The sequence below is a fragment of the Rousettus aegyptiacus genome, unplaced genomic scaffold (genome assembly GCF_014176215.1).
Source record: "Rousettus aegyptiacus isolate mRouAeg1 unplaced genomic scaffold, mRouAeg1.p scaffold_m13_p_2, whole genome shotgun sequence".
Classification (NCBI taxonomy): domain Eukaryota; kingdom Metazoa; phylum Chordata; class Mammalia; order Chiroptera; family Pteropodidae; genus Rousettus; species Rousettus aegyptiacus.
This window is the reverse complement of record NW_023416295.1, coordinates 42,893,154-42,906,798: the sequence shown is the minus strand read 5'-3', so window position 1 is coordinate 42,906,798 and position 13,645 is coordinate 42,893,154. Positions and strand designations below refer to the sequence as shown.

Sequence of the window (13,645 nt, the reverse complement as noted above, 5' to 3'; positions counted from 1 at the left end):
TTGCTGCCTTCAAAATTATACACAGCCGCTAAAAGTCTTAAAGCACAAATCTGATCATGTCACTATCTGCCCTAAAGAGTGCAGTGATTATCCACTGCTGAAGATCACCATTTTCATTAGTGTGGCCATTTGATCTCTTCATCTCTAATTGACAACAGCTCAAACTCGCTGGCCATCCTTAGGTGCTTGAATTTATCTAGTCCCTTCCCTGCGTAGGGGCTTTGTACAGATATTTCCTTGGGCCTGAAATGCTCTTCCTCTTATGTGCTGCCTGGCTACTGCCTACTTGCCCTCCTAGTCTCAGTTTCAGTATCATTTCTCAGTGACATTTCCAAAAGCCCTCCCCAGTTGGTTAGATTCCCCTACTAAACATGCCAGCAGCATCCTGCACTTTCTACCACTCATCATAATTATAATTAAATGAGTATTTGTGTAATTACTGTTTTGATGCCTGATTCTCCTACTAGCCTGTAAACTCCCTGAGAGCAGGGACCATGCCTGTCTGGCTCACTATTCTTTTCTCAGCGCCTTTTGTAATACGTATTTGCCAAGTGAATGGATAATGAATTCAGTTGGAAGGAAGCCATGGCATATGTTATGTGTATTTGTACTTATGTTTGAATATGGGGTATCTGATAGAGACATCCATCAGGACTTGAACACTTCCCACTCCATAATGAAGCAATACTGTGAAAGCCTTATTTAGATCTTATTAACTGTTCAGCTGTTGCATCCTTTCCCCTACTTTATTCTGGAGGTAGACTATACCCGTCAGGGTTCTACCAGAGAAGCAGAACTAGCAGGAGAGAAAAGATTTATGCAAGAATCGGCTAATATGATTGAGAGGGCTGGCTAGATAAGTATGAAATCTGTAAGCTAGGAGGTCGGGAAAGGCAAGCAGGTTGGCACTCTTGGGCAAAAGGCAGGTGGGCTTTCAACTGATTGAATCATGCCCATCCAGATTATATAGGATGATCTCCCTCACTTAAAGTGAACTAATTATGGACTTTAATTATATCTACAAAATACCTTCATAGCAACACCTAGATTAGTGTTTGAATAACCAGAGCCTGTAGCCTGTAGCCAAATCCACACATAAAGTTGATCATCAAATAAACTTTGGATGCAAAACACCAGTTTAAAAACAATATTAGTCTATGGCCATACCACCCTGAATGTGCCTGGTCTCCTCTGATCTCAGAAGCTAAGCAGGGTCGGGCTAGGTTAGTACTTGGGTGGGAGAACACCTAGGAATACTAGGTGCTGTAGGGGTTAAAAAAAATTAACCATTACAAAAAACACTTGGTACTTTTGGAATCGAGGATGGTAATTAAATATTTCATTCAGTGAGCTTCTTGTTAGCTATGGAAATTTTGTATTAGAAATTATTTATTAGAGCAGCAAACATTTACTGTGCACAGGGCTGAGCAATGGGGATAGAAGCGGAAGCAGAAGACCACCCTGTATTTGGAGGCCTTGCAGTGGACCTAGGTAGACAAATAGGTAAACAAATCATAACAGGCCTAGCGTTCAGTGGGATTAGAGTATAGAATGTGAGAGAGATGTGGTTTGGTGTCAGAGTGTGAAGTGCCCTGAGTGCCAAGTTTGAGGATCTGGCTTTATTCTGCAAGGAGAGGGAGGTCCTCTGCTGAGGAGGGCCACATTCATATCATTTAGGAAGAGGAATCTGGGTAAGGAAGGAGAACTGAAGGAAGGAGAGAGTGTTAACTGCAGAAGTCTAAACTAGAGGCTGGATCAACACTAGCAGAGTGTTTCAGTTGAGTGAGGGAGGGAGAAAATTTGAAGGTGACTTTGAGGTTTATTGCTTGAAAGATGAGGACTGTGACAAGACTAGCAATGGAAGTGGGTGGTACCTGAGGAGGAGTGGACGTTTAGTGCTGGGGCAGGTAAAAGGACAAAGGGTAACGATTGTCACTTACTGAGCGTCTACACTGGGCCTGGTGTGTTACACACGTTATCTCATGTTGGTTGAGAAGCCAGTGTAACTTCTAGCCCGTATGAGTTCACCTAAGGAATGTCTTGAGCCACAGTTCAAGAGCAGTTAGAGGAAAAGGCTTGGTGTTGATGATTCCTTTTTATAATAGTTAATATAGGTACTCCAGTTTGAAATTTACTGAATTGATTCTAAGAGGAAGTCTGTTTATAATTAAAGATGAATGTCCGCTAACAGATATTTGGAAAGAAAAAGCTGACATTCCTGAATGATTTCTGTGTTACAACTCCTGAAGCAAATTGCAAAAGCAGTTTTTTGACCTTGAACATTCTTCTTGGTACCTGAAATTGTATTCACTAAATCTGCCTTCTAAAAAGGCAAGTGCAAGGGACTCTCCCCAATCAAGTCTGGAAAATTTGGAGAATCAAAATAAATAATGATCATAAGCCATTAAATGAAATAAGATTCAATGAATCTATGTTGATAAATAAAGAAATGGGGATGGGGGAGGGAAAGCTCTTTCTTACAGGAGAATGCCAACCAATAAATGTAGGAGGAGGGTAGAAAATAGAAAAATCACCATTTGGCAAACATCACAGTAATGATAGGTGAAGACAGGAGTTGTCAAAGGGTGGGTGGAAGTTTGATAAAAAACAAGTTGGCATAGGCTCATAGTCTTTCCACAAAATACTCATTAATTACAAAGATGATGATTCCTTTATGGTGAAGACTGGCAGACTCAACCTTGTGCAGGTGATCAGTTAACACCATCATTGATGGAATGATCTGACATCTTGTGCCTCCAGCTGTGATGCACAGAGAAGAGCACAGCGCCGTTTTGGGGGTGTTATTGCCAGGAATACGTGGCCTGAGCCTTGTCATGAAGAAACATCAGATGAACCAGAATTGAGGGTGACTCAGGTCATCTTGGTGAATAAAACGTTTTGACTCTTTAAAATTGTCAAGGATGAGAGAGACAGGGAAAGATGAAAAATTTGTTTCTGATTGAAGGAGACTTATGGTTGTTGTGTAAGACAGTGGCCTTTGGGAAATACAGACTGGAATATACAGAACTGAAAGAGTCTTGTGTTGATGATTTATTCTCGAATGGTTCAGAAAAATACTGAAGACTAAGCAATTGGGTATCTAGGCAAAGGGGAAACAGGAGTTTGTACTGTTCCTGGAACCAGTTTTGGTAAGCTTAAAATTATTTTAAAATGGATTTTTTTTTTTTAAGCTATGCAATTAAAGGATGTACCTAAGAATTATTTGGGACTAAAGGAGACTGAGAAACATGGCAAATACAATGAGTGATCTGGATTGGATTTAGCTATAAAGGAAATCATTGGGATGGATAGTTGCAAAATTTCAAGAAGGTGAACGAGATATGAGTGTTTGCTGTACTGTTCCAACAATTCTAAGTTTAAAATTGTTTTAAAGTATTTTTAAAGTGCAAGTATTTTTCTGAAATTCAAACTAACTCCAATTTTCCTTTTCTTTCATCAGAGTAGGACAGAATCTTTTACTGCCATAAGAGGCCAACCAGACTGTGTTTTTAAAAGGAGGACTGAATGATCTTAAAAGATTTTAAGACTAGGAAGTACCTAAGTGATACATCTGTAAGTCAGTCTCTAGATTCTTTGCCCTCCAATGTAAATTCAGGGGAACAGTTTCTGCCTGGTCTGTCTTACAGAGTGGGTCCTTCTTTGGGCAAAATGAGACAAATATATAAACATAATTTTTTTTAAAAGAGAGAATGCTAATTAAATGCGAGCTATTGATCAAATGGTGCATAGGGATGTGGGATCTTCTAGTATCTCAATACCATTAATAGAAGTATTCTGTTTTGATAATGGAAATGCCTTTCTCTTTCCTTTTTTTACCCCCCCCCTTCTTTTTTTTCTCTTTTGTTCCTGGATTTTCTCTATACCTACCTGGTGTCTCCTCCTTTTCTGCTTCTCTTTCAGCTTCTTCCTCTTTTAGTGACTTTTTCCTTTGTGTTCCATTCCCACCCCCCTTTTATCAGACCTTATTTTTTTCCCCCTTTTAGAGTCTTTGCTTTTGTCTTTTTGTCCTTTCTACCTCTGACTCTTCTCTCCCTCTTTTGCGGTCTTGTTTCCTGCCCACTCCCTTGACTTCCTTCCCTTTGTGTTGTAGCCTCAAGGATTCTAGATATGATGCTCTTTTCCAATTTGCCTTTATTCAAGAGGAAGGCCAATCTGGATTAGACTCTTAGCAATAGACTATAGGTAACAAATGAAGTTTTATTATTAGCTACTATTTACTGAATGCTTCCTATGGGCTGAGAATTGTGTTGGTTGCAATTATCTATATTCACATTTAATCCTCACAACAAAATTTTGGAGTTGGTGTTTTTATCCCCATTTTATAGAATTGGAAAGTGAAGCACAGATGCTGAACAACTTGCCTCAAATCAGAAAATGGTAAGTGGCAAAGCCAAGTTTCAAAATCTAAGGCGAATTTCAAAACCAGTGGTGCCTCAAACCTACTATACAGCCCGAGTTTCTAACAGTTGGGTTCTACAGATAGTTCTTTAGGGACTAAGAGAGACATTTAGATGACTATCAATAAGGAGCCAGAGATAGAGAGTTTTTCATCGCTTATTACATTAGCAGTGGGGAGAGAGGAATTATATGTTAGTATGTGAATGGCTGCTTCTCAGCGAGTAATTATTTATAATCAGTGCATGTTGCTACTGAAAGCCATCAGACCCCTTTCCAACAAGATTCTCCTTTTGGAGTGTAACAGGAACTAATTACATGCCATTAAATCCAAGACCCATTTCATGTTAGAGCTTCCAGTGGTAAACCTCACATGTCAGAAGCAATTAGAGATATTGCGACATGTCATCTTCAGTATGCTCACCTATAGACAACAAATCCTAGCAAGATTAATCGTTTTAACTATCCATCTCTACCATCACCCCAGTGCCATCCAAGCAATGCCATTTCGAGGGAACAAATTCAGGACATTCTCCTAACTCATACTCTGGAGATTTCAGAAATGTGAGAATGTAGTTTTTTTGAAAGTTTTCCGATTTTGAATGCTTAGGTAAGGGGCTAGAGACTTTGAGAGAGTAGGAAGTCATGCACTGTGGTCTGCAAGCTGACCGTGGGGATTCTGCTCCCACACAGTTCCGATGGAATAACTGCTGTGCGCCAGTGGCGCCGGGGTGCACCCATAACCAAGAGCCAAGATGCGAAAACGGGCTTGGCTGGAGCTCGAGAAACCACATTCCGATGTGCTAATTGGCTACCTTACATTAACGGGAAGTATATCTTCCACATTTTTATTTTTTGTAAGTTGGAAAATGAGCGAACTTCTCTTTGGAATTCGAAAACTTTGTTTATAAAATCTGTCTCATAGGTACACATCCCTATTCTCTTTTGTAGAGAAAAATGCAGAAATTAAGATGTATTTTTCTTTTGGAAATAGAATATGTTCCAGAAGTGTCATCAGTTGAGTCATATATATAGCATACTCTCATTTATGGTTCTGCTTATATTGCTGACACTATGGTGATCTGAAGTGGGATTGTCTTCTTGATTTTGGATTTTTAGCATGTTGCTAAGACACTGCATGGGAAATTGCAATAACAGGCTATTGCTGGAGTGTGGCCGAGCAGTGCAAGTATCTGTAAAAAATTGCCCTCATGGGATAACTGCACTGTGTCCATTAAGCCAGGGTCTGCCCCAGAACGCTGGCTCTGTTATGGGCGTAGCTCGGAGGTAATTGACTTGCCAGCCCACTGAGGCCGCTCAAGGACTCTTTGTGGTAAAGAACCTCTTCGTTTCCCCCTTTGTTCTGGGGCTTGGCTTTTTTAGCTAGACTGTTCATGTAAACTGTAAATTCTAAGCAATGCAAAACAGCGTCCAGAAGTCCAGATTGTGCACAACTTAGAGTTAGCCACTTCGCACATGCCTTAAAAATAGAGAGAGAGAGAGAAAAGAAAAAGGAAAGAAAGAAGAAATATAAATCTGACTAAAAATAATTTGGGAGGCATTGGTTAAATTTGGGGTTGTCGGTTACTTTAGTGTAGGGTAGAAACACTGGGACACACATGATAAACATGCAAACTGCTTGAAGGATGCATTGTAAAGTAAATATGCTGCCTTTAATAGTGTCATTATTGAGTGAAACAGAAGGAAAGCACCTTGCAATAAGTGTAGATAAAGCTATGAGCAGGATTTGGGGGAAAATGTAAATTAAATTCTAAGATATTTTGGTCTTAAATTCATTTGTTGGTGTGTGTGTGTGTGAGATAAATAAATTTTCACTCGTCTTTCCCAAGAAATAAACTTCTAAATATCTCCACAATTATATTAGTTGATCTTCAGTTTAAGGATAAAAGTTAGCACTGCCCATTAGTCAATATGTTCTATTTTTACAGAGATGTTGATTGAGTTTGCAAAGATGTGGCTTTGATTAGTGAGTGATACTCACAGGATAGTTGATCAGCCAGCCATAATTTTTTGAGGTGGGGAGGGGGTTGTTTTCACAATTGAAGGTACACAAAGCACTAAGCTTTAGATACTTTTACTTGGCAGAATAGGTCTAAATGCATGGTTTTGATTTCCTGAGCCCAGATCAGAGCTGTAAATTGTCCATGCTGGAAAACCGTCACCAGAGCTCTGTATTTGAAAGGGCACACACTCTCAGATCCTGTGTTCTTTGTCACATTGTTGACCACTCTCTCTCTTTTTCTGATATGCACTGGGAATGGAGGGGAAGGAAGGATGGCATCTGCTAAAGAAATCACCCTATGGAGACTGTAACCAGTGATGGTTTTCAGCACGTTCCCTTTCAACTCTGGGAAGTCCTGATTCTGTGGTTATGCTAGGGATCGACCTTAGGCTGCGTGCAGTTTCCCTGATAACTGGCCTGGCTTCCAGGAACTGATGCTGGTGATGTCGTTTTAATCTCTTGTTCATCCATCTACCTTAAATCCATAGCTGTTTAAGGACCTTCTATATCCTAATTTATAGAGACTCAAATTTTGCAGAGAGATTTAATAATCTTGAATCTTAAAGCAAAAGTTTGCTGAAAAAATGAAACTATTAGAATGCATGAAAATTAATTACACTTCTTTTTAATATTTTAAAACTAAATGCTGTTAGGGGAAGTGGTATGTTTTCATAGCACATACAAAAAAAATTAAGATAGAACTTTTCTCAAGAAACAAAAATCACCCATAACCCCAGTATCCTGAAATAAACATTTAGTGTTAAGTACTCATACTTATATTTCTATAAATCACTTTTTTTTAATATAAAAATGGACACATGCTACTTTATAAACCTTTCCCTTTCCTTACCCCTTGCCCAAGCCAGAGAAAATATTTGAACTACTTTACTATATTGGTGACTTTATATTTATATCATTCTTTACAATGGCTATGGAGATATTCTGAACACATGTATATGTTTTGATTTTTTGGTATAATAAGCAATATTGTGATGAGCATCTTTGCACACATGATTGGATACTTGCTTGATTATATACTTAAGATAAAATTCCTAAATGTAGAATTTATTAAATCAAAGCAGAATGTATGTCAAAGGCTTGGGGGACTTGTTACTTTCCCAAAATTTTATTCTAATTCTTTATTAATCTGTTATGTGAAAGTGGTTTCTCATTGTTTTCAATTGCATCTTTGTTTTTCAGGCTGAGCATTTTTCTGTATTGTGTTGGTCATTTGAATTTTGTGGTAAATTGGCTAGCTTGTATTCTTTTCCCATTTCTGTATAGGTTTATTCCAGTTTGGGCTTATTGTTTGGTGAGAGTGCTTCATGTCTTAGGGACATGATTTTCTTCTCAACATTGTAGGTATTTTCCCCACTAGATGGAATTTTGATTGAGATTTAGTCAAATGTAACATTATTTTAATGGGTATGGATGGGCATGTTTTTCAATATTGTGTCTTGATATTTCAGAATAATGTTTTAAACTCTTCTGATCTAAGGAAATTTTAGAAAGTAAAAGGACATGGAGTGACTTTTCCAGGCCCTTCAGTTTATTGCCTTGCCTCGGGGTAGAACTGTTCCTTAATCATTTGAGGAAACTGAGTAGCTAAAGTGTTTTCACCACCTAAGTGATTGGATTCCATCTGGTTCATTTTTAAAGTGTTCTTTTTAATGATTTTAGCACACTCACCTATTGTTATTCCTTTTCAAAGCTGATATCTTTGGCTCTTTGAAATAGTGTGTTCACATGGGTTCTTATGGCTTTGGGAGTTTGACAATTTTATGATTATGCAAATGTTATTGAGCTCATCTTGATGGATGTTCTCAGAGCCCTTGGCTGACTGCAAGGAGACTGCGCCTTTAACTGTCACAGGATTGGCTAGTGTGACCTTCACATCAGGCTTCGTAAAACATGCTTGCCAGGCATTGTAGGACAATTTGGAGCGGTTGCCTGGGCAACTTCACTTGCTTCTAATCAAATACCCCAAGGATAACCCTGGTCCCAGTGGGAATACCACAGCTGAAGGAAGGAACTCTATCGTTAGAGTGGCATTGGAAGTACATTTGTCGGTTTAGGACACTTCGTTAGTGTTGAGGGTAGGGGAGGTTACGCCATGATGTGATAATAGCTCAGGGAAGGAGGAGAATGAAGGGATGGAGAATCAAGAACGGGGATGGAAGAGAGGCAGGAAGGAAGGAGGTTGCATTGAGGTCAATGGTAGAGATCAAAATAAATAGGAGCAAATGGTTCATGCGTCAGAAAACACTGTAGCACAGAGCAAGCAGACAGGCACAAAGAATGAAAACCGAAGGGTTATGTTTTGAAAAAAATTCATGGTCAGAAAATGAATGCCTTGGGAAGCAAAAAGAATGGTGGAGATTTCTGAGAAGAATACAGTAAAAATATTTTTTTTTTTCATTGAAACAGACTTGTCCATGTAATGTGTTTGATCAACTCTGCTTTAAGGAACTAACATTATTTTCTTCCTGAACTCTCTGTTATAGCCTGAGTAAATCGTGATTGACTTTTCTGGAATCAGAATGACGCCACTCAGAATCATAGGACACATTTTTACTTGTTACTTCTATGAATCAGACCTGTTACAGATTTGAAACTAATGTAAAGTCAGGCTTTTTGATTTTTTGGTTTGCTTTATTTTGTTTTTTAAACAAAACACGTCTACTGTACAGCAGGACGGTTATTATGACAGGTGGCAGTGTTTTAGCTGCTTGAATATGCAGAATGTAGACTTGGGCAGAAAGGCATTATATTGCCCTGGGATGAAAACCTATCTGGGGATTTCAGTGAGCTGATCATTCTCTACCCTAAAAGCTCTCAGTTAGGTGCTTAATCATCCTATTAGATTTTTAAAAATCTGTGACTTACTCCTGAAATATTCAGAACTCCTCTTAAGACCCCCCTTTTGCAAATTTCAAACCAGGTATAGGAGAGATTTTACTGTAGTTAAAACTGGACTTCCAGCGTTGATAAAATATGCTGTCCAAGGTAGTCACATAATAAATGTTGGACAGTGATGATATTGTCTAGGTTTCAGGCCCATTGAAAATGTGAGCTTTACTTAGATATTTTCTAGAGATTGGATTTCGTAGTTCTGGAAAACCATGGTTTCAGACAGTCCCGGCAGGTAAGGGATGGCACATCTTAAAGGAGTATTTAATGAGGGAATGATTTAATGATTTAGTCCCCCACCCCCACCCCCGATGATGGCACAGCAGCCTGGAGTAGCAACAGTGGGAAGTGTGGCCATCTTTAGGCCAGAAGGAAGAGGGGCAGAAGCTTGTTCCCAGGACCCAGTGAATACTCTGGGGTTGGAGCTGTAAGTATAGAAACAGCTGCAGCCTGGACAGAGGCAGGCAGGGAGATGGGGGTGAGTGGAAATACCTCGGCTCTCCGCTCTCCTCTACCCTCTAGTTCCTGCTAGTGTCTTCTGTTAGCCAAATCCATCTGGAAGCTAGAGTAAGGGATCTTGGGTGATACAGTCTATAGACATCAACTTCCTGGAGCCCAGAGAAGGCAGAGAAGGTTAGATAATAGGTCTGGGGTGGCAAGGGGCAAATGGAGAATAACCAGCACAGTGTGCAAATGTCCTTCTATTGTCTAGGGATCTCCTTGCCCTTTGGAAGCCTGTGGAAGAAAAGTTACTTATAGAGGAATACCTATTGTAGGAGCTAGGTAGCAGAGCAGGGACGCTAATCAGGCTAATGATTTTCCCAGTTGATTACTCTGTGTGTGCCCACTGAGCCTAGTGCATATTCTACAATTGCTGTTATTTCTTTACATGTGTGTCTCCCTCTCTAGACTTCCTTTTATTTGTCTTAGCCTCTCCAGCATCTAGCCTGGTGCCTGGCATGTAGTGAAACGTCTGTTTTGAGTAAATGATGAAATGACTGTTTCTAAGCCTCTTTCAGGATAAATTTTACTTTTATAGTCTATTTTCATAATGAAACATTTAATCCTCTTTCTCCAGTGCTGAGTCCTCTGCACTATTATTTTTCAGTGAAAAGTATGGAGGAGTCACAAATCTCAGCTCCCTTACTGGCTAAAGCTCAGGCACTGTTTATGGTCTCTACAGTAGAGACACTTCTGCTCTCATTATTAGCCATAATAATGAGACCAACATATTTACTGGTCCTTATATTAAGTATGAGACCAGTGCCCATGGAACATGTATTGGAAACAGTCTAAAATTAATGGTGGTGCGAATCAAATGTAACAGGTATACAGAAAAAGAGGGGCGAGAGATGTTGTGTTACAAAGTTGAGTTTTAGCTTAAAAATATTTATAAGGTTAGAGTAAGGAGGAGGAATATATATATATATATATATATATATATATAATCAAGAACTGTTATGAAGCTATAGAAATTTAGTGTGATACTGGCATGGGACAGATAAATTGACCAGTAGAAATAATAAAAAGCCTAGAAACATGCCATATTGATCTGGTAGGGCTGCCATAACAGAATATCACAGACTGAGTAGCTTAAACCAGTGGTCCTCAAACTTTTTGGCACTAGAGACTGGTGCTTCTATGAGAATCTAATGCCCGTTGATCTGAGGTGGAGCTGAGGTGGTGATGCTAGCACTGGGACTTGGCTGCAAATATAAATGAAGCTTCGCTCACCCACCGCTCATCTCCTGCTGTGTGCCCCAGTTCCTAACGGGATATGAACCAGTACTGGTCCACAGTCTGGGGGTTGGGGACCCCTGACTTAAACAGCAGAAATTTATTTTCTCACAGTTCTAGAGGCTGGAAGTCTAAGATTAAGGTGATGTCAGAATTGGTTCTTGGTGAGGCTTCTCTCCTTGGCTTGCAGATGGCGGCATACCACCTACCCACTGTGTCTTCACATGGCCTTTTCTCTATACATGTGCTCCCCTGGTGTCTCTTCCTCTTCTTATGAGGATGCGAGTCCTGTAGGATTAGGGTCATATCTTTATAGCCTCATTTAACCTTAGTTACCTCCGTAAAGGCCCTTTATTTAATCACAGTTACATTGAGGGTTAGGGTTTCAACATATGAATTTTAGGAGAATACATTTCAGTCCATAACACATTCCTACACACATATTTAGGACTTTGGTATATGTCAGGTCAGTAGGAAAAGGAAGGGCTATTTAGTGAATAGAGCTGAGAATAAATGGTTATCCTTAGGAAAAAGATGAAAACAGATCCTTACTTCATACCATTTATGAAAAATCCAGAAAAATGAATGTCTTAAATGTAATGTCAGAAAAGAAACTAAGACTTTTAGGATAAAGGATAGGAAAGAATTTTTCTAAGACTTTGTTTGTTTGTTTAGACTTTTGGTCTTCAGAGGAAAAGATTTCTTAAGGCAGATAGAACACAAAGATTGATCAACTGGACTATATTAAAATTAAGAATTCTGTTTGTTTTAAGAAGCCTTATATGACGATGACTGAGATTAGCTTCACTATACCTTATGGGAATGGAGGGGGAAATAAGGGTATAAATGAAACAAAATCAGCCATGAATTGATAATTTTTGAAACTGAGTGATGGGTACATGAGATTCATTAAACTAAGCATAAAAATATGAAAAGATTATTATACTATACAAAGAAACGCTACCAACCAAGAAGAAAAGTGTGAAAAATCCACTAGAAAAATGGGCCAAGGATATAAATGGGTATTTTATAGCTACAAACAAGGAAGCACAGATGGCCAAGAAATATATCAAAAATAATCAACATTTGTGATATGGAGAGAAATACAACTCAGGGCCACAATGAGATGCTATTTTATACCCATTCAGTTGAAAAAACTGAAAAGTCTGTTAATATCAAGTGTGAGGGCAGATGGGGATACAGAGGATCTCGTACCCTGCTAGTAAATTGGCACAGCTATCTTGGAAAATAGTTCTGGCATTATCTCATAGAGTAAACCAGTCACATTTCCAACATTTGCTTCTAAATATATATATGTAAAGGAAATTCTTGCACATATGCACCAGGAAGTATGTACAGAAATGTTTATGGTGGTACTGTATACACTATCAGAAACCTGGGAAAACCCCAAATGTCTGTGGGCAAGAGAATGGATGAATAAACTATAATGTATTCACCCAATGGGGGACACACCGCAATCAAAATAAAATATAATGAAAAAACTACAACATAGATGTGTTTTATTAACATGGAATTTAGAAATTCTAAAAATATTACATGTAGTACCTTTTCTATAAGTTTAAAAGCACCTGAAATCATGACCATAATTTTTAGGAATATAGATAGATGAGATGACAATATAGAAAGGAGAGCAATAGAGTGTTGAGTACAGAATTGAGGATGGTTGTTACCTCAGGTAGCACTGGGACTGAGCGGCTGTTTGGATAGATACGTTTTCAAAGTCTAATTTTTGTGTCGGGTGATAGTTTCATGGTTGCTTAGGACAGCATTAGCAATGAAGAATAAGTGGATGAGAGCAGCACGTGTGGCCCAGAGAAGTGAATGTGTCTCATAGCAAAGATTGTGATTAATCAAATTCTGTGCAGTTGAAGCTGAATAAAACAAGAAAGGAGGGTTAGGGTGAGTGAAATGGGAATAGTAGTAGAATAATACATTTACCACCAGGAATTTGGAAATCGTACATTTTGCATAGGAGGATGATCAGGGTACAAGCTATGTGGCTATTACAAAGAGACTTCAAACAAAATTAATTGTCCAACAAGATAGATCTCTCTTCCACTTTCTATCATTCATATAATAGTTTAGATAACTACCATTTAATAGAAATATAATGTGAGTCACATATGACATTTCCTAATAGCCACACTAAAAAGAGAAAGAAACATGTGAAATAAGTTTTAATTATATATTTTGTATAACTCAATATAGTCAGAATGTTATGCTACCATATAATCAATATAAAAATTATTAATGACAACTTACATTCTTTTTCTCATACTAACTCTTCGAAGACTGATATATATTTTATATTTATAGCCCATTTCAACTTGGACACTAAATTTTTATCAGAAACATTTGATCTGTATTTTGATTTTATAAAATTTAAAATTCAGAAAAGTAGTTTCACACACCCAAGATTGTCTAAATGTACTTAAAAATTTTCCATTAACTGAATCAAGTATTGATATTTAATTTAAATTACAAATTCAGTTCCTCAGTCTCACTAACCACATTTCGAGTATTCAGGAACCATATGTA

At 38.4% G+C, this 13,645-nt stretch overlaps 1 protein-coding gene and 1 pseudogene across 10 annotated transcripts in view; both read left to right on the top strand.

The window, feature by feature from the left end:
• Positions 1 to 13,645, top strand: part of OSBPL6 (oxysterol binding protein like 6) — a 179,696-nt gene that overhangs the window by 29,934 nt on the left and 136,117 nt on the right. The window lies entirely within an intron of this gene.
• Positions 1,154 to 1,272, top strand: LOC118614602 (annotated as a pseudogene).